Below are 22,694 nucleotides of genomic sequence, written 5' to 3'. Positions count from 1 at the left end.
CCCTTTCTGCCACAGCTCAGTGTTAAAATGCTCCAGGCCTGAAACTTTCTGCAGCAAAAGCATTTCACGCTCACCATACTCCTGCCCACCCAAACCCACCCAGGGTTAACATCAACCCCATAGTGTTTTAGCAGGCATGATTAATCAATCAGTTAGTCAATGGCACTGAGAATAAGTTGACTGTAATTAGGGTGGAACTCGCCTTCACAAAGTAACTTTTACAGCTTCAGTCAAAGCGTTTGCATTCACATCATGGCAGGTTGAATTCCCTAGACAAAACAATTGTAGAGAAAGTGTGACTCACATTCCTCTTTGCAGCTTGGACAATTTGTTAAAAGTGCATTTATGCAAAATAGGTAAAAATGGTGCATTATCAGTAAATGGAGCATTTTATGGTTATAACATTTCCTATAATGATGAAAAGAAATGCTTGTCCCAAAGGAATTCTGCTTTTCATCTTCTGCATGAGGTTTAAGGGAACATCTCCAAAATTCTCACAGCAAATTTAATAACAATGAGGGGACTGATCAGGTGTAATTTGTCCCTTTAAGGAGTGAGTTGTTTAATGGTGGCTTTTTATCTCTCTGACAGATTTTTTCCTCAGAAGTAGAAGGAAAACTATTTTTGTGACAGCAGTGTTAACTTCAAAGTATCTCTGGAAGATTTTGAATTTTAAAAGTATTTTTGCCCTGATAGTAACTTATCAATAACAGCTTGCACTTAATCAGTGTCTGTTAATGTATCAGAATGTCCTAAATCTTTCGATCAGGGTATCAGGCATCGAGCAGGAATTGGGCAACGAGGTAGAGAAGGTGGCCAAAGGCGTGTTTGAAGATGTAGGTCTTGAGGTGGCTTTTGAAGGTGGGTAAGTAGCATGGCAGAGGAATTTAAGAAGAGAATTCCAGAGACTGGCAGCATGACTGTGGTAGGCTATCATTCCTCATCCTCCTTGACTGCTCAGAAACCTATGACATAGTCAACCACACCATCCTCCTCCAACACCTCTCCTCCATTGCCTCAGTTTGAGTCAGATAGTTTGTAACCTTGGTGTCCTGTTTGCCCCCGAGCTAAGCTTCTAAGCTAAGCATATCTTCCCCGTCATAAAGACTGACTACTTTCATCTCTGCAACATCGCCCACCTCCACACCTGCTTCAACCCATCTGCTGCTGATATGCCTATCCAACCCTTTGTCACCTCCAGATATTATCAAATACACTTCTGGCCATAGTCTACACTCTGTAAACTCTGATCATCCAAGACTAGAGAAACTGGGTCTGTTTTCCTTAGAGTAGAGAAGATTAAAGGGAGATTTGATAGAGGGGTTCAAAATTTAAAGGGTTTTGATAGAGTAAATAAGTATAAACTATTTCCAGTGGCAGAAGGGTCAGTAACCAGACAGAGATTTAATGTAATTGGCAAAAGAACCAGAGGTGACATGAGGAAAAGCATTTTTACGATCTGGAAGGCGCTGCCTGAAAGGGTGGTGCAAGCAGATTCGATAATACATTTCAAAAGCGAATTGGATGAATACTTGAAGAGGAAAGATTTGCAGGGCTTAGGGAAAAGAGCAGGGGAGTGGAACTAATTGGATAGCTGAAAAGCTGGCACAGACATGATTGGCCAAATGGCCAAATTCTGTGCTGCATCATTTTATAATTCTAACATTACATACAGTCCTCGCAATGCATCATACCTAGTAATATTAAATAAAGTACCTGCACTGCTTTGTACCTGGTAGCATATGGTTTAAGCTGGTAATATTGTGCATTGTACCTGTACTAATTTATAATTTGTAATATTATACTTTATATCTGCATTGCTTTGGAGCTTAGTATTTGTACTGTTTTATAACTAGCAATAGTGTCCAATGTTCTTGCACTGCTAAATGTCCTGTAATTCACACTTAAGACTAACACTAAGAAACAGTATTATAACCCCAGCACATTTTGATTAAAATTACACATACTACTGGTACATATCCAGTAATGATGCATTAATCTTCAATGAGAATTCAAGCTTTTCTTTCTCTGACTGAGATTAGTAAAAGTACATTGGTCGCTGTTGATATTTCTCTCTGAAATTTATTAAATCATTTTTCTTATACTCGCTACCAGCATTTTATCTCAGTAATGTATTTACAGACAGTCTGACTTTGAAATCAGCCTGCATACATGCCAAGAGATGAGCAAAATAGCAGGCTGTTTTTTTTTCAATATACAAGACTGACCTAGAATGGGAAAATAAATTATTGGAAAAGGGGTTACCGCAGCTTGGAGAAGGAAAGACGTGTCCCACCTTTCAGTACTTTACTGATAGGAAATCAGTGGGCTTTAAAAAAAAAGGACTGCATTACTTATCTCAGCTACTCAGCAAGAACATGAAAGACCTTCTATCACTTAATGAAAAATAGCTTCTTTTTGGACAGAACTTCATAGGCTGCAATCAAGCCTCAGCTCCTTCTTGACGTGCAATAGAAGAAAATCAACTCAGCATCTATTAATAATATTTTCCCTGCTTCTTTCATTTCCCTGCATGTCTTACCACTGTCAGGGCCAGTGATGGAGAAGCCCTTTATCTCATAGAAGACTAGTCTGTCAGCTTGATAAACAAGTCTAACAAGAATCTGAATAAAGATCTTCCCAGTAGACTTACGATAGCGGCTTGCTCATTTTCCAGCAGGCAAAATTTAATCTAACGGCTCGGCTTCTCAAGCGTCACATTCAAAGAGATGCAAATTTGTCAGAACTCAGCCCCTGCTTGCTCACTTGTAGCCTTGCAATACATGTCAAAAAGGCCCAGAGCTGGAGACGTCTCTCTCTGGCCAAACTAATCCCTCAGAGGTGAAAACAATTAGGGGAGATGAAGAAGCAGAAGAAGAGAGAAAAAAAAAGACTGAGTCTGTGGGGTTTTTTTTGCACTCATTTGTGTCGGATAATGGTGCCGTTAGATTGATTAAGTGGAAGTCTGCTCGATGGAGAAGCTGGTAGAAGGAGAGGGTATTAGTGTTCGTTCAAAGGGAGATGAAAGGCTACTCAACATGCTTGACTCTAGCAAGAATGATGAATGCTATTACAGCTCAGTAAATACAGAAGGTCTTGAATGATTCATCAGCAAACGTTCTACATTACTTTTATTTACAAGTAAACACCTAAATCTGCTCAGTCCTGATTTCTATTCCTTCCCTCTACATATGGGTCTGCAGTTTGCTGCCATTTTTTGTTCCGTTTCTAAAAGAGCCACAGTTTCAACCCATTCAATGGAGTTTGTAATCTCTAATTTGTTTTATGGTCACATCTTATTGCAACGTTTTCTACCCCTTCTCAAATCCCATCCCCCACCCTCTCTAATTATTTATCTCCTAGTGTCACTGTAATATAGACAGGAGTATTGTATAGGAGACAATGCATATCTGCGAGCAATTACAAAGAGGTTACTGGGTGCCACTCAATGAATTGCAAGACATCACTCCAATCAAGGGGTACAGATAATTTGATAAACTGCGACCAACAATGTCCTTGCTGTAACATTCATGTTCCACAATGTGACATTGTATTATTGTCTTGTGTTAACTGAACGGTACCTGATATTATTATTTATTGTATGGAGAATAGTGAAATTTGCATGCAAAGCAAGTTTTATATTTCAGTGTAAGTCATAAACAAGAGTTAGCTGTATTTTCAATTGTCATAATAACATTGATGGCAGATAATTTCAGGAAGTGCGATGCAGCAGTTCATAGATTATATATTTTATGAAGTGGAGACTCAAAATATGCAGCTTTTGTGACGAGTTTACTAGGATATTTTAGATAATGAATTACTGAATGATATTCTGTACATGTGACGTGAGGCAGTCATCCCATTGAGCAGGGCCAGATGACATTATAAATGAACTTTATTTTCACAGTTTATGCAGCAGACCTGACCATGTTTTTTAACATTCATTCATGGGATGTGGGCGTCGCTGGCCAGGCCAGCATTTATTGCCCATCCCTAATTGCCCTAACTCTGTGGCTTGCTAGGCCATTTCAGAGGGCATGTAAGAGTCAACCACATTGCTGTGGGTCTGGACTCACATGTAGGCCAGACCAGGTAAGGACAGCAGATTTCCTTCCCTAAAGGACATGTGAGTGCATTATCACTTTTTATACTACATGTGTTAAATGTACGAGACTGGCTTATCTTCAGCTGTTCACCAGAATCATGTACTGTAATTTCACAATCTCAGGAGCATGTATGGGCTGAGGATAGGACAACATTGTGACCTGGATTTTCTGACTCACTGGGAATATGGCTTCCTACTGGGAGCACAGATTTACATAAGAACATAAGAACTAGGAGCAGGATTGGGCAATTCAGCTCCTCGAGCCTGCTCCGCCATTCAATACGATCATGGCTGATCTCATCTCGGCCTCAACTCCACTTTCCTGCTTGTTCTCCATAACCCTTCAACCCAATACTAATTAAAAATCTACCTATCTCCTCCTTAAATTTACTCAATGTTCCGGCATCCACCGTACTTTGGGATAGTGAATTCCACAGACTCACGACCCTTTGAGAAAAGTAATTTCTCCTCATCTCTGTTTTAAATCTGCTACCCCTTTTCCAAAAACTATGACCTCTCATTCTAGATTGTCCCACAAGAGGAAACACCCTCTCTACATCTACTTTGTCAATCCCCTTAATCTTCTTACATACCTCAATTAGATCTCCTCTCATTCTTCTAAACTCTAGAGACTAAAGGCCTAAACTGCTCATTCTCTCTTCATAAGACAAACCCCTCATCTCTGGAATCAATCTAGTGAACCTCCTCTGAACTGCCTCCAATGCAACTACATCCCTCCTCAAGTAAGGGAACCAAAACTGTACATAATACTCCAGGTGCGGTCTCAAAAATGCCTTGTACAGTTGCAGCAACACTTCCCTACTTTTATACTCTATTCCTTTAGCAATAGCCTTCCTTATTTGCCTTCCTTATTACCTGCTGCACCTGCATACTAGTTTTCTGCGATTCATGCACGAGGACACCCAGATCCCTCTGCGCCGAAGTACTTTGAAGTTTCTCTCCATTTAGATAATAATTTGCCTTTCTATTCTTCCAATCAAAATGGATAACCTCACACTTATCCACGTTAAACTCCATCTGCCAAATTTTGGCCCATTCACCTAACCTATCCATATCCATTTGTAAATTTCTTATTTCTTTATTGCAACTTACTATCCCACCTATTTTGGTGTCATCTGCAAATTTGGCTATAGTACCTTCTATCTCTGCATCTAAGTCATTAATACAGGTTGGTAAATAATTGGGGCCCGAGGATCGAACCCTGTGGCACCCCACTAGTTACATCTTGCCAACCAGAAAAGGACCCATTTATCCCGACTCTCTGTTTTCTGTTGGTTAGCCAATCCTCCATCCAAGATAATAAATTGCCCCTAACCCCATGTGCAATTGCCCCTAACCTTTTGTGCGGCACCTTATCAAATGCCTGCTGGAAGTCCAGATGTACTACATCTACAGGATCCCCATTATCCACTTTGCTTGTTACATCTTCGAAGAACTCTAGCAAATTAGTCAAACACGATTTACCCTTCATAAAACCATGCTGACTCTGATGGATTGCGTTTTGACTTTCTAAATATCCTGTTATTACTTCCTTAATAATGGATTCTAACAATTTCCTAATGACAGATGTTAAACTAACTGGCCTATAGTTTCCTACTTTTTGCCTCCCTCCTTTTTTGAATAAGGTCGTTATACTAGCATTTTTCCAATACACTGGAACCTTTCCTGCATCCAGGGAATTCTGGAATATTATAACCAATGGATCAATTATCTCCGCTGCCACTTCCTTTAAGACCCTAGGATGTAGGCCATCAGGTCCTGGGGACTTGTCTGCCTTCAATCCCAATAGTTTGCTCTGTACTTTTTCCCTAATGATGATGATTGTTCTAGGTTCCTCCCTTCCTATAACCTCTGAATTACTTGTTACTATTGGGATGGTACTGGTGTCCTCCACCGTGAAAACTGAGGCAAAATACTGATTTAGTGTCTCCGCCATTTCTGTGTTCCCCACTATTAACTCCCCAGTCATATCCTCCAAGGGACCAACATTCACTTTAGCTACTCTCTTCCCTTTTATATACTTAGAGAAGCTTTTGCTATCCGCTTTTATATTTTGCGCTAGTTTTCTTTCATAATTTACCCTTGCTCTTTTTATTACTTTTTTATTAACCCTTTGTTGATCTTTAAAAGTTTCCCAATCTTCCAGCCTGCCACTGGCCTTTGCAATATGGTATGCCTTAGTTTTTGTCTTTATGTTATCCTTAACTTCCTTGCTTAGCCATGGATCTTTTTTCCCCCTCTTACAATCTTTCTTCCTCTCTGGAATATATTTTAGTTGGGAGGAATTGAATATGTCTTTAAACATCTGCCACTGCTCATCAACTGTCCTACCTTTTAGTCTTCCTGCCCAGTCCACTAGGGCCAGATCTGTCCTCATGCCTATGTAATTACCTTTGTTTAACTACAGAACGCTAGTGTGGGACTCCAGTTTCTTGCCCTCAAACTGAATTTGAAATTCTAGCATGCTATGATCACTCTTCCCTAGAGGATCCTTAACTATGAGATCATTAATTAATCCTTCCTCATTACATAATACAAAATCTAGAATAGCCTGCTCCCTGGTTGGTTCCACAACATATTGCTCCAAAAACAATCTCTAATACATTCAATGAACTCTCCCTCAAGGCTACCCTTGCCAATTTGATTAATCCAGTCTATATGCATATTAAAATCACCCATGATTATTGCCGTACCTTTCTTACAAGCCCCCAGTATTTCCTGGTTTATACTGTTCCCCACTGCGGAACTACTGTTTGGGGACCTAAAGATTACTCCCACCAGGTACTTCATTGTAGAATGTAGATTTGTAGAATGGCTTGTTAAAACTCCACCTAAATTTCCATTAGCTAACCTGTACTATAACCTTCTAACCTTCTGAAACCCCCTCTTAATAATTTCCTAATTCCAACTGCTGATTTCCAATTTGTGCTTTGTACTGGGTAGCTCAGCAGTCACTAATTGAAATCGCCTAGTTTAGAATGTGGTTTATCCTGGCGTTATCAAAAGTCACCAAGTTTCTGTAGCCTATCACATGTATATGCCAATTTCTCGTTACTCCCATCATGGAAGAATTTTCACCACAATATGCTTGTACCAGAGTGGACTAACTACGTTTTCCACACTAAATCTGATGCTAATCAATCATAGTTTTATAGGTATTGTACTGTAGTGGTTGTTACTGGATCAGTAATTTATTTTTATTTTTTTATTTTAGAGATACAGCACTGAAACAGGCCCTTCGGCCCACTGAGTCTGTGCCGACCAACAACCACCCATTTATACTAACCCTACAGTAATCCCATATTCCCTATCACCTCCCTACACTAGGGGCAATTTACAACGGCCAATTTACCTATCACCTGCAAGTCTTTGGATGTGGGAGGAAACCGGAGCACCCGGCGAAAACCCACGCAGACACGGGGAGAACTTGCAAACTCCGAACAGGCAGTACCCAGAATCGAACCCGGGTCCCTGGAGCTGTGAGGCTGCGGTGCTAACCACTGCGCCACTGAGGCCTTAACTAATAACCAAAGAACGTGAGTTCAACTCCTACCATAGCAATTTGAGAATTTGAATTCACTTAAAAAAATTTGAAATAAAATGCTGGCATGACCATGAAACTGTCAGATTATCCGAAAAACCCAACCATTTCATTAATGTCCTTTAAGGAAGGAAACTTACCGTCCTGAACCTGGTCTGGCCTAAATGTGACTCCAGTCCCGTACCAATGTAGTTGACTCTTGACTACTTGGCAAGTCACTCAGTTCTATCAAACTACCAGCGCAACTAGGATAAAGAAAAGACTTGCATTTATATAGCGCTTTTCATGACCACTGAACATTTCAAAGCACTTTAAGTACTTTTGAATTGTAGTCACTGTTATAATGTAGGTCTGGGCAATAAATGCTAATCTTGCTAGAGATGCCCATATCTCAACAATGAATTAAAAAAAAAACCCCTCTGCCCTAGAAAAGGGAGTGATCAGTGAGGAATCCTGCTCCTGGTCACTGTCCAATGCTTCGTACTAGAAGGTACATATGTGTAAACTCTAGGTGTAGACTGGAGCAAGCTCCATTGTAATTTGTTCTTCAGGATCGAGCAGTGCTTGAGCTTCACTATGCTTGCTTCCACATTAAAAGGCCCTCGGAGAAAGGTGGCTGGCACCCATAGAGCAGCATAACTCCATAGGTCAGTGCCTTAAGGGGAGAAATGGGCAGAAAAGACAGGAAAGAGAAGGAATGGTGTTGTTAGCCATGATGCAATCCTATGGGATCATCTTGTTTTCTGTCCCAGGTTAAGTCCTGGCCCAAATCTCAAGCCTGTCATTAAGGAGAGTTTTAGCCCTACAATATCTGATTCAAAGACATCTGATTAGAGCAAGTGCTTTATTTTGTTTCTCTTTGTGACCATCGCAATCGAAATACGATTGTGCTCTGTACGATTCCTCTTCTATTACCAGCGAACATACTGCAGCTAACCTTTAAGAAACCCTTCGCAATGAGCACCAATGGGACTAGTTTATTGGACTCCTCTACAGGTGACAGATTGATACGATTTCATGCAAATAACAATCCGAGCAGCCTAATCTTAATGTGCAACACACAGAAAATCTAATCAGAAACGTGAGACGCTACATTAATTGACACATGCCTGCTTCACGGTCCAGTGCGTTAAAGAAAAAAGTTACTTCTACATTTCAGAGTATTCACAAAAGGATTGCCATCCCTCCCTATATCAAGCTCTTATTCTTACTGGTTTATTGTTATAAGATGATGGCAACAAAATGAATTGTGCCACTGATATATTTAATACACTCAAAAACAATGGCTCATTCAGTTTACAAAGTCTGTTTGAATAATAATGATTTAAGTCTTTAACTGGTGGTAAGGATACATTGCCTTGTACTGACTGAATTTTTTTGACTAAATTCGCATTTGCTGAATGGCATGCTTCATACAGCTTTACAGTAAAGGCTAATAGCATCAAAAGCTAACACATGCGATAATAGAAATCTGCAGTACCTTGGCAATAACACGACTGGATCTCCACTCCAAGAATTTCTTTACATAAAATGATGGTGCAGGACAGTCATTGCACTGCTCGCGTTACGATTAAAGGCAGATTTTGCTTGGGTGTGTGTGTCTGTGTCTGTGTCTCCGTTACAACTGTGCTTGTCCCCAATTAACCATGGGGTAAGATTTTCTCCATGCACTTTATGTACTTAATTGATAAGCAGGCTCATATGGAACAGGTTCATGTCAACGAAATCCTCTCCCGGCCAATGGATTTCAGCTGCATAAATATTGCTGTAAATTCCTCTGCAAAATTAATCTTTAATGCCAGATTATAAATGCTGCAAAGATTACAGAGTAAATTACAGCCACTGTTAGTATCTTACCCCCACAGAGGGTTTTGGAGTTTCGTTAAGCCCCGAAGGATTGATTCGACCCCTGTTGCATAGGTCGCAGGAGATACCTTCTCTCATTCCTAGTGGTGTAGACACTGGGCAACTAATGCATTGGAGCCACAGGAGGGTGCAGGCTGGCAAGAATTAATGCAGGGAAATGCTAACATATACTCAGCAGTGAAATTTTCCCTGTCTTATCTGTGCGCACTGACCATGTCTATAATCATAGGTTGATTGTTTTTTTTTCAGAACAGAAGTAAACTCCTCTCATTGTCCAGCTAGAAATTATTTTTTCCTATTCTGCACAGGGTGGGGGAATCTCATTATCAAATACTACTTTCTTCTGCCAGAATTCCTGCTTGTTGACCAGGCTTGAGTATCGAAGATTAAAGGATGATCTAACTGAGGTGTGTGCAAGGTGATTAAAGGAGTTGATAGGGTAGGTAGTGAGAAACTATTCCCTCTGATGAGAGAAACCAGAACACGGGCGCATAACCTGAAAATTAGAGCTAGGCTGTTCAGGGGTGATGTCAGGGAGCACTTCTTCACACAAAGAGTAGAGAAAATCTAGAATTCTCTCCCTCCCAAAAAGCTGTTGCAGCTGGATCAATTAAAAAGTTTTAAACTGAGTTTGATTGATTTGTGTCATCATTAGGGATATGGAATAAAAGTGACTACATGGAACTAATATGCATCAGCCATGATCTAATTGAATGGCTGAACAGGTTTGAGGCCTACTTCCGTGCAATGTACATTTTAAGACTAAGATTCTGTAGCTTGAAAGGCACCCTGCCCAGAGTATAGTTGTGCATGTTGATTGGATTGATATTCATTCCCCTGGCTCGCTACACTTTGAACCTCAGAACAATTACATTTATGACACTGCAGAGGAGGCTATTCAGTTCATCAGCATCAATTTTAACACCCATCGCGCCCCCTAGTTCAGTGAGACCCAGGTGCAGGGACGTTTAGAATGCAGTTAGCCTACTGCCTTCCACATTGGTGCTGCAGGCCACTATTTTAACTCTTGGGTTTCGGGAAGTGTGTGAGGCTCTCACCAATATTCAGAAGCTGGGGTCTGCTGACATCATTCAGGTGCCATTGTGATTTTGGCACCCAAACTATGCAACTCTCACTGAGTGTTAAGAGTGCCAGGGAAAGGTGGTGGCAGGTGATTCTAAGGCCAGAAAATTCAGCAAGGCAATCTTAAATTTTTTAATGGTTCCCTTTTGACTCAGACAGAGCAGAAGTGCTCTTCCAGGCCTGACAAGGAAATTTTAAGCCTACCTTACCCCAGGATTCTTCCCCTTCTTTACTCGTGATTGCCTCATGACATTCCCACTCCCCCCAAATGATGACTTACCTTAGCACCAGGCACCATTCCCACAAGATCCCAATGGTGGCCTCCAGTGCCCGAAATCCTGCTCTTGTACGCCAGCCTCCTCATCTTTCCCAACAGTTTCGGTGGGAGTTAGGCACAGGATATGGTGACGTGGCCTGGGAATTAAAATGGCCTGGGCCTCACTCTGGCTTGGCTGCATGAACTTGTCCATTGACCCTTGATCCCCAAGTTGTGCTCGCACCTCTATTTACAATCAGGTCTATTATAACTGATTGGAAACAGCAATTGCAAGCCAATCTAACTGTCCCTCTTTCTCCTTGCCTCCCTGACTCTTGCGCTGATGCAAATAGTTATCCAACGTTCCTGTAAAACAACTGTGACTCTACTTCAAGAAGTAGTACATTAGCATCGAAGTGCCTTGAAATGTTCTAGGGATATGAACGGCACTATATAAATGTAAGGCTTTCTTAGTATGGCTTGAAGGATTCAGGGGAGACTTTGCATTTTGGCACGCCCAGTGCAGGATAGTGCTTCCTGGAAGCAAGTATCAAGAATTGCACAGCCACGGTCTGTGATTTATCAGGAAAGCAAGTGGCAAAAACATTTTAAACTAAGAATTCTACAAAGTCTAGTGATGGAATATTGTAGACCTGTTTGGCATGCTTCAGAGAAGCTATTTTGTTTTTGCTGCTGGCCTCAGTAAGTCCAAACTCTTGAATTAGTTGAGTGCCAGAGTGCATCCTCAGTAACATTAAAGAGATTAATAATCAGTCCTCCACAGGTCATCCTGTAGCACCACAAGACTGCTAGTATTTCAACCCAATGTTCATTGTTTTGGCAAAACAGTGGCATCTCAAGTTTTTAGAGTAGTTTTCTAAAGCCTGCATGGAACACAAGCAGCAAATGCCACATACGCCTTCTCCTGCCTGTGACATTTTTCCAGACACAATCATCACCTGGAACTCTGATTCTTGTGTACAGCCATTGGAGGTCAGAGTTGACTGTCAGTCGTTGAGCCAGGGCTGCTTGAGCATGTACAGGTGGGCCTTAGCTCCAACCATTGAAATGTCTAGTACAAATCCTCCAAACATTTCGTAGTCTCCCCAACCACGAGGTGTTTGCTCTCAATACTCTTGCCTCCAGATGCACCCAGTTATTATTCCACCTGTGTACACCTGCTGTATAAAGTACCCAAATAACCTTACAGCCATTCTTGACATCCCGAGCTTATCTATGTCATAGAGTCATAGAGTTATACAGCACAGAAACAGCCCCTTTGGCCCATCGTGTCCGTGCTGGCTACCAAGCACCTACCTATTCCAATCCCATTTTCCAGCACTTGGCCTTGTATGCTATGGCATTTCAAGTGGTCATCTAAATACTTCTTAAAGGTTGTGAGGGTTCCTGCCTCTACAACCCCTTCAGGCAGTGCATTCCAGATTCCAACCACCCTCTGGGTTGAAAACATTTTCCTCAAATCCCCTCTAAACCTCCTGCCCCTTACCTTAAATCTATGCTGCCTGGTTATTGACCCCTCCGCTAAGGGAAAATGTTTCTTCCTATCTAACCTATCAATGCCCCTCATAATTTTGTATACCTCAATCAGGTCCCCCCTCAGCCTTCTCTGCTCTATGGAAAACAACCCTAGACTTTTCAGTCTCTCTTCATAGCTGAAATGCTCCAGCTCAGGCAACATCCTGGTGAATCTCCTCAGTACCCTCTCCAGTGCAATCACATCCTTCCTATAGTGTGGTGCCAAGAACTGTACACAGTACTCCAGCTGTGGCCTAACTAGCATTTTATACAGCTCCATCATAACCTCCCTGCTCTTATTTTCTATGCCTCGGCTAATAAAGGCAAGTATCCCATATGCCTTCCTAGCCACCATATCCATCGGTGCTGCTGCCTTCTGTGATCTATGGACAAGTACACCAAGGTCTCTCTGACCTTCTGTACTTCCTAGGTTCTTACCACCCATTGTATATTCCCTTGCCTTGTTAGTCCTCCCAAAATGCATCACCTCACACTTCTCAGGATTAAATTCCATTTGCCACTACTTCGCCCATCTTACCAGCCCATCTATATTGTCCTGTAATCTAAGGCTTTCCTCTTCACTATTTACGACAGCACCAATTTTCATGTCATCTGCGAACTTACTGATCATACCTCCTGTGTTCACGTCTAAATCATTACTGTACACTACAAACAGCAAGGGTCCCAGAACCAATCCCTGCGGTACACCATTGGTTACAGGCTTCCACTCGCAAAAACAACCCTCAACCATCACCCTCTGCTTCTGACACTTAGCCAGTTTTGGATCCAATTTGCCAAATTGCCCTGGATCCCATGGCCTCTTACCTTCTTAACCAATCTTCCATGCGGGACATTATCAAAAGCCTTACTGAAGTCCATGTAGACTACATCAACTCCTTTACCCTCATCTACACATCTAGTTACCACCTCAAAAAATTCAATCAAATTAGTTAGACATGAATCTCCCCATGACAAAGCTTACTGTCGTGGTGTTGAATCTATCACCCTCCAGTGGAGTGGAGGGGCTGTTTTAACACACACTTTAAAGATAAACATTTTAACAGCGACAAAACTTTAAAAAGTACTTCATTGGCTGTAAAGTGCTTTGGGATATCCTGAGGTCATGAGAGGGACTATATAATTACAAGTTTTTCTTTCTTACCGAAATAAAAGGCTTAAAAGTCAAACTCAGTAAAACAAACTTTCAATTTAAATTTGTTCATTGAAAAACTCCCCTCTCATGCATTCTGTACACTGTAACAATGTTTTTCATATCAACACCACAAAGATATCTTTCAGTTTTTACTTTTTGAACACTTTAGGAGATATATTTACATTAAATCGTCAATTACCTTTCCTGGTGATCCAACTTAATGCTCGCTTGATGGGCATGTATAACTATCAGCAACCTTGGTCTGTTAACAGATTCAGGGCTGTTATGAAGATAGTTATGTATGTGAGTGAGTTAGATAAATTATTAAATGATACATAGTCGCAGCTTTAGTCAGTTTAATCTTAGTTCACGGTGACAGTAAATAAGATAATCAATGTCAGCTCACTGACGTTCTGTTCAATGGTGATGTACATCGAATAAATATTTTTAACTTTCTGATGTAAAGTCTATGGACTGAAAGCAAAATGTTTCCTACACCATGAATGTCCAGAGACAAACCACCACTGAGATGTGATGGACTCCAGCAGTGAAGGTTATGTCATTAATGAACTAATATTCTGCATGAACACCCAAATCATGGACACCAGTTCAGCAAAGTAATCACAACTGATCAAGAAAGAGCCATTTGAAATTCCTAATGAAAAACTTAGTCTATCGCACACTGCCTTTGTACAATCACTATTCATTTTAAACGTGGAGGGAAAGTTTATTTACGTGTGAAGAAAAAACCTTGAAAATATATCACTGATCCTCATCAAGAATGAATAATAACATGAATACAACACTTGGGTTTTCAGTGAAGTTCTATTCTGGGAATGGATGGAAAGATTTGGCACAGTACAACCCAATGACATAATGAGCTTGTGCATTAAGAAGGGATGATATGGGTTTTGGGCGCTACTGCAAAACAGGGAATAGCAAATCGATAGCCTGTTGTCTGATGGAAGAAAAAGTCAGGAAGGGTGTAAAGCCAGCTGCCAATTTACTATTGCCCATTTTTGCTTCCGCCCAAGAGCTATTTCACCCCCAAAAGTATAGTCGGCCATTCAGCCCCTTAGATCTATTCTGCCATTCAGTTATATAATGGCTGATCTTTACCTCAAATCCATTTACCTGCCTTTGATCCATAGTCCTTGACATTGATGACTAATAAAAAATATATCACTCTCAGTCTTGGATATTTCAATTGACTCAGCATCCACAGAATTGTGGGGGTGGGAGTGGGATGGGCGGGGGAGAATTCTTGATTTCCACTACCCTTCATGTCAAAAAAAGCTTCCTAATATCACTCCTGAATGGCATTAAGATTGTTCCCCCCTTGTTCTGAATTCTGCCACCAGAGGAAATAGCTTCTCCATATCTAGCTATCCAATCCCTTTATCATTTTAATCACCTCAAATAGATCACCTTCTAACCACAGGGAAAAGAAGTCAAGTTTTGTCCACAGAATGCAAACCTTTAATCTTCTACTGAATCTGTACTGTACTCTCTCCAAGGCCAATTTATCCTTCCTGAGATACAGTGTCGAAACTGAACACAGATGGGGTCTGACCAAGGCTCGATATGTCTGAAACACAAGAGGTTTGGAATGCAAAAGTAAAGATGTGATGCTTCAGTTGTACAGAGCCTTAGTACTTCATTAACTTTTAGGCTCTTTGATTACTTTTTATACCTGTGTGATAGATTTTAGTGAATTGTGTACTTGGACACCTACACATCTTTGCTCCTGCACAGCTCCTGGACTATTGCCAGTAAGAAAACATTCTGTTTTGATTTGTCTTTCTTGGATCCAAAGTGTATGACCTCATACTCCCACCATCCACCTCCCCCCCCACCACATCCACCATTTGAATTTCATCAGCCAGAGTTTTGTCCACTCACTTATTCTTTCTTTGTCCCTTTGTAACTTCTTGCTGCCATTTACGCAACTTACAATGCATCATGGGCTGTGAACCTCAGGCTGAAGTCACAGCCTATACTGGATGCCAGATTCCAGCTCTCAACTGGATCTTCATTTGCATTGATCCATCACTCATGAATGATCTGGTGTAACAGTCCTTGCACTTCACATAGAAATAATTAAGTAAAACCAGCTTACATCTAATATAAAGTTAAAGGAATTGGTACACTTGGGTATGTTCATCTCACAAAGAAAGTTCTCTCATGTTATTTGTTCTTAGCTGGAATACCTAGAGTTTGCACTTCAACTAAAATGAGATGGTTCACACATGCCAGTTGGCAGCCAGTAGTGACTTTTTCTGCACAATTTGCAAATGCTTGTTAAAAGTTTGAATGTGGGGTGAGCAGAGGATAAAGATTCTTATCTCAGCTCCTTTCCTTTTGCAGCAGGTGCATGGTCTAACAGACAGTGAGGAACCCAGTTCCTTTAACCCTTTCAATAGAGTTTCCGTCTATGCCTTGAAATGCTATTGTTGCATGTACAAGCAAAAGGATAAGGAAGAAGCTGTATTCAAGGATGGTTGGTGAGTGCTGTGCTGGAGCTCTGTACTGTGGTATTGTGGCAAGGAGCTTTGAGGGTTCAATATTCCATTCCACTGGGTTATTGCCTTAGCTGTGCTGCATAGGGTGGTGTTAAGTAAAGACCAGGGCTGAAAAGCGGGATTGTGCCGCCTCAGGCACAAAACAGTTACTGAAGGGTTCAAAACAGCATCTGGCATGCACGCGTTGATTATGAGGCTCATGTCATGTTGTTTAGGGTGCTCTATAATCCACTCAGTTTCCCACCTGAAACAAGCGTTATTCTCATTGCCTATGAAAAACCATGACCTAACGCCTATTTCAGGCCCAGTTCCAAAATTGGATCACAATTGAGTGTAGCATGAGCAGAGATTGGGAGAGGTGAGCAGGGGCCCTCTGAAGTAGCCTAGCAAGTCACTCAATTGTATCAAACCACTTGCAAAGTTGCAAGTTGCCCTAACAGGGCAACCATGGATGAGCAATAAATGCCAGCCTTGTCAGACACTCCTATCACACCTCTGTTAAAACCCAATGCATTGGAGGCGAGTTAGGATCGAATTTCAGACTTTTGAAATTTTAACCTCTTCTTGCCATGCCCCTCTCTCCCGCCATGGGCACTTAAAATTCCCACTAATTTTTCAGTAAGCGAGAGGCCAGTCTCTGGAACAGACTGCCTAGGAAGATGATAGAAGCAGATGCCATTGATTCAGTCAAATACAAATTAGATATATTTCTTTCAAAAAATGAAATCTTGGGATACAGTAGACAGGCAACATGAAAGATGACATATAGTAAAGCGCCTAGGAGGAAAATGGTGAAATTTGGACCTATGGTTCCCAAAGCTCTCCATCACTGAGGTTTTCCTCATGTTATTTTTTATTTTTTTATTTATTTAGAGATACAGCACTGAAACAGGCCCTTCGGCCCACCAAGTCTGTGCCGACCAAGAACCACCCATTTATACTAACCCTACAGTAATCCCATATTCTCTACCACCTACCTATACTGGAGGCAATTTACAATGGCCAATTTACATATCACCTGCAAGTCTTTGGCGGTGGGAGGAATCTGGAGCACCCGGCGAAAGCCCACGTGGTCACAGGGAGAACTTGCAAACTCCACACAGGCAGTACCCGGAATTGAACCCGGGTCCCTGGAGCTGTGAGGCTGCAGTGCTAACCACTGCGCCACTGTGCCGCCCAAAAAAGATGTAAGAGAGTATTTCTGGGTCTGTTGGATAATAATTGTTAGGGATTGATTGCTATGATTAGTCAACAACTCCATTATCATTTTGTAAACACCCCATCAAATTCAATATCAGCCCTTTAGACTCAGAATGCTCCCTCGCCCCCGTGCCTCCCCCCCAACCCCCATCCCTACCTTCAATTAGAGTAGGTCACTGGCACATGAAAAGCTTCCACAGCAAACTTGCCCTGCAGCAAATTTCACTGGGGAGAAGAAAATATGGCAAAGCATCAGTCATTATTGGTTGGGGCTTGCCATTAAAAAGGAATTTCTGGTGATGACAGGAAAGCTGACCATCTGTTCACAATGCTGCAGTGAAGGCATGTGGGCAGCAGCACTACATTTAATGCTGAAAGACTAGAGGTTCCTCCTGTACAGGAGTACATCAAATAGGGTTTTATCTGAGGCTATGCTGCAGTAAAAATCCAGGTGCATGCTCCATGGGGATAGATCGCTGACATAGTGCCATCGCTGAGATCTCTTATACCTTGCTCCAAATGCAAAGTATTCCAAAGTATTTACAGCAAAAAAACAGGCCATTAGCCCAACAGGTCCAGGCTGGTGTCATTGCTCCACTGGAGCCTCCTCCCACCACTTTTCATCTAACCCCAGCAACATATCCTTCTATTCCTTTGTAACCCTTTGTATTCCTAATGTAACCCCACTATTTAAAAAGGGAGGTAGAGAGAAAGCAGCGAATTATAGACCAGTCAGCCTGACGTTGGTAGTGGGGAAAATTCTAGAGTCCATTATCAAAGATTTTATAGCAGAGCACTCAGAGAACAGTCACAGTGCTGTTAGGAAGGGAGTTCCAGGATTTTCACCCAGCGACAGCGAAGGAACGGCGGGCGATATAGTTCCAAGTCAGGATGGTGTGTGACTTGGAGGGGAACTTGTAGGTGGTGGTGTTCCCATGCATTTGCTGCCCTTGTCTTTCTATTTGGTAGAGGTCGCGGGTTTGGAAGGTGCTGTCTAAGGAGCCTTGGTGCGTTGCTGCAGTGCATCTTGTAGATGGTACACACTGCTCCCACTGTGTATTGGTGGTGGAGGGAGTGAAAGTTTGTAGATGGGATGCCAATCAAGTGGGCTGCTTTGTCCTGGATGGTGTCAAGCTTCTTGAGTGTTGTTGGAGCTGCACCCATCCAGGCAAGTGGAGACTATTCCATCCCACTCCTGACCTGTGCCTTGTATATGCTGGACAGGCTTTGGGGAGTCAAGAGATGAGTTACTCGCCGCAGGATTCCTAGCCTCTGACCTGCTCTTGTAGCCACGGTATTTATATGGCTACTCCAGTTCAGTTTCTGGTCAATGGTAGCCTCTAGGATGTTGATATTGGGGGTTTCAGCGATGGTAATGCCATTGAATGTCAAGGGGAGATGGTTAGATTCTCTCTTGTTGGAGATGGTCATTGCCTGGCACTTGTGTGGCGCGAATGTTACTTGCCACTTATCAGCCCAAGCCTGGATATTGTCCAGGTTTGCTGCATTTCCACATGGACTGCTTCAGTATCTGAGGAGTCACGAATGGTGCTGAACATTGTACAATCATCAGCGAACATCCCCACTTCTGACCTTGTGATTGAAGGAAGTTCATTGATGAAGCCGCTGAAGATGCTTGGGCCAAGGACACTACCATGAGGAACTCCTGCAGTGATGTCCTGGAGCTGAGATGATTGACTTCCAACAACCACAACCATCTTCCTTTGCGCTAGGTATGACTCCAACCAGCGGAGGGTTTTCCCCTTGATTCTCATTGACCTCGGTTTTGCTAGGGCTCCTTGATGCCATACTCGGTCAAATGCTGCCTTGATGTCACGGGCAGTCACTCTCACCTCACCTCTTGAGTTCAGCTCTTTTGTCCATGTTTGAACCAAGGCTGTAATGAGGTCAGGAGCTGAGTGGCCCTGGCGGAACCCAAACTGAGCGTCACTCAGCAGGTTATTGCTAAGCAAGTGCCCCTTGATGGCACTGTTGATGACACGTTCCATCACTTTACTGATGATTGAGAGTAGGCTGATGGGGTGGTACTTGTCCTGCCTTTTGCGTACAGGACATACCTGTACACAAATATGCAGCGAGACCTGGGTGTTCTCGTACACCAGTCGCTGAAGGTAAGCATGCAGGTGCAACAGGCGGTACAGTGGCGCAGTGGTTAGCACCGCAGCCTCACACCTCCAGGGACCCGGGTTCAATTCTGGGTACTGTCTGTGTGGAGTTTGCAAGTTCTCCCAGTGTCTGCGTGGGTTTCCTCCGGGTGCTCCGGTTTCCTCCCACCACCAAAGACTTGCAGGTGATAGGTAAATTGGCTGTTATAAATTGCCCCTAGTGTAGGTAGGTGGTAGGGCATATGGGATTGCTGTGGGGTTGGTATAGATGGGTGGTTGTTGGTCGGCGCAGACTCGGTGGGCCGAAGGGCCTGTTTCAGTGCTGTATCTCTAAAATAAATAAAAGGCAAATGGTATGTTGGCCTTCATAGTGAGAGGATTTGAGTACAGAAGCAAGGATGTCTTGTTGCAATTATACAGGGCCTTGGGCAGGCCACGCCTGGAATATTGTGTGCTGTTTTGGTCTCCTTATCTGAGGAAGGATGTCCTTGCTATAGAGGGAGTGCAACAGAGGTTTACTAGACTGATTCCTGGGATGGCGGGACTGACATATGAGGAGAGATTGAGTCGGTTAGGATTATATTCGCTGGAGTTCAGAACAGTGAGGAGGGACCTCATAGAAACCTATAAAATACTAACAGGACTTGACAGGGTAGATGCAGGAAGGATGTTCCCGATGGTGGGGGAGTCCAGAACCAGGGGTCATAGTCTAAGGATACGGGGTAAACCTTTCAGGACTGAGATGAGGAGAAATTTCTTCATCCAGAGAGTGATGAGCCCGTGGAATTCATTACCACAGAATGCAGCTGAGGCCAAAACATTGTATGTTTTCAAAAAGGAGTTAGATATAGCTCTTGGGTCTAAAGGGATCAAAGGGTATGGGGGGAAAGCGGGAACAGGCTACTGAGTTGGATGATCAGCCATGATCGTAATGAATGGCGGAGCAGGCTCGAAGGGCCGAATGGCCTACTCCTGCTCCTATTTTCTATGTTTCTATGTTTCCTTTCTCCCTCATGTGATTATCAAACTTCCCTTTGAATGCATCTATGCTTTTCACCTCAACTACTCCCTGTGGTAACAAGTTCCACAATTTAACAATCTCTGGGTAAATAAATTTTTCCTGAATACCCTTTTGCATTCATTTGGGAGCATCTTATATTTATGACCTCTAGTTGGAAGGCAAAAGTGTTTGCACTCCTCAGTTTTGCTCAGCTTCCTTAGGAAGCTCATTAAACATGGCACAATCCTAACTTAGGAACACCCACCATCTAGGTGGGACCATTTCAAACACTATACAATTCTTTTGCCCTTTTCCCCACACTCTTTCATTGTGCCAAAGCTGCATGTCACACTTTTCTTAAAACTGGAGGTAGCAACTAAGGAACAGCAAAAAGGTAGTGAGGTGTCCAGGCCAAGGTGGTCTTCTGTTGTTAGGGGGTTTCTCAGTGGGGTCAGCAGCCATGGATACAGAGCTCTCTTGGCCTTTTACAAACCATCCACCCAGTTTTTCTCCTCCTTCAGATAATGTTATACAATGAATGCATCATGGATAGTGGCCAGTAACATGTAAAATGATGTTTCTGTGGCCAAGCACTACCTGAAAAGTAATGGAGCACTATTCCTGCCTGTTCATACAGGCTGGGAGTCGATATGATGCCCACATGGTGTAATCTGCAATACCCTCCACTCAAAGGAACTCTGCCAACTGGCAAAAGCTATGTACCTCATCGAGCTGATCTCACCCCTCTATGGAAAAAAAAACTAATCTGTTGCCCCCTTGCAAATAAAAAGTTGTCAATTGCTTGACACAGGTATGTACTGCAGGACTGCATTCTGTAAAAGATGTCCTCTCTAGTGGTTGTGAAGATGGCATGGTAACCCTCCAACCTGTGAGGAGAGCCCACCTTGTTCCAAATGTTGACTTCAGGTGATTCTTTGGCAGATGGTACAGCTCTGTTGCAGTCACTGTTGTGAAACCTATCCCCATGTCTGTAACCTCCTTAAACCCTACAATCCTCTCAGATCTCTTCATTCCTCCAATTCTGGCCTCTTACTCATCGCTGATTTTAATTTAATCACTCCATCATTGGTCATTGTGCCTTCAGCTGCCTGGACCCTAAGTTCTGATATTCCCTCCCTAAACCTCTCTGCTTCTCCAGCTCTCTCCTCCTTTACGACACTCCTTGAAACCTATCTCATTAACCGAGCTTCTGGTTATCCGACTTAATATCTCCTTATGTGGCTCAGTACCAGATATTGTGAAGTGCTTGGGATGTTTTACAACATTAAAGATGCTATGCAAATGCAAGTTGTCGTTGAGGCAGTGAAGCCAAAAGAGGTCTGTTAAACATGAGTGCTGCAGCAATAATGGACATGGTCTAAAGGCTCATCCTCGCACTTTGCAAATTACAATTTAAATGTCAGCAGCAACCAAGAATACTTTGAGAAAGAATTGGCAGGATGAAAAAAATTCCAAAAATGACAAACTGTCTGGTGGAATCCACTGATGCATCGAGCAAAATGCAGCAAATTGCAACATAAACATACAATAAAAGGACCAAAAGGGGCAATTTTGACTTTGTATGAATATATGAAATAGGAGATATCAATTCAGCCTCCTGTTATACATCTCTCCCAGGCTGAGCAGCTGAATCAATACCACCCGTTTTACATTATTACCCAAAGTCAAAATAAAAAAAATGCCCCAAGGCACTCCACAGAGGCACATTTGACAAAAATTAGAGGCAGGTAGTGTTACATTGGTGGAGGTAGATGGTCTTTGTGATGAACAGGATATAGGGTTGGACTATCAGCTCAGGATCAAATAGGATCCTAAGATTGCACACAGTCTATTTGCAGGATTAAAATAACATTTCTCTCAGGAAATCTACTTGATCATGGTGAGTGCTGGGATTCCCATGCACCCAGCTTTTATGGCGATGTGCTCACTATGGATGGAACTTCACCTGAAGCTGGAAGAGACTCACAATGGGTCCTAATTTAAATAATTTAAATATTTAACATGGTCTAATTTTTTTGGCCCCCAATTGCCTGTCAGAAGATTGCCTGCAATGTAGAGACAGCTACATGAAGCCAGGAGCCTGGGCCTTTCAAGCCATAGGAGCCTCAAGAAATCAGAACTTTCGTCTCAAATGCTCAGTCTTCAGAGCCAGAATAACCTTAGGAATTGAAATTAAAATCACGAATAAGGGGCAGAATTTTTTAAAAATAAGGTCAAGTTTGAAAAAAATTATTTCACAGGTTGTGGACATCGCAGCCAGCATT

The 22,694-nt window shown here is 42.4% G+C and overlaps 1 long non-coding RNA gene across 1 annotated transcript in view; it reads right to left on the bottom strand.

The window, feature by feature from the left end:
* The window catches only part of LOC137373438 (uncharacterized), a 36,138-nt gene that overhangs the window by 1,889 nt on the left and 11,555 nt on the right, over window positions 1–22,694 (bottom strand). The window contains exon 3 of the long non-coding RNA XR_010975629.1: window positions 15,039–15,149. This is a non-coding gene — a long non-coding RNA (uncharacterized lncRNA). The remainder of the gene's footprint in view (window positions 1–15,038; window positions 15,150–22,694) is intronic.

The sequence above is a fragment of the Heterodontus francisci genome, chromosome 9, assembly GCF_036365525.1.
Source record: "Heterodontus francisci isolate sHetFra1 chromosome 9, sHetFra1.hap1, whole genome shotgun sequence".
NCBI lineage: Eukaryota > Metazoa > Chordata > Chondrichthyes > Heterodontiformes > Heterodontidae > Heterodontus > Heterodontus francisci.
The sequence above is the reverse complement of the archived record's forward strand: the minus strand, read 5'-3'. Positions and strand labels throughout refer to the sequence as shown.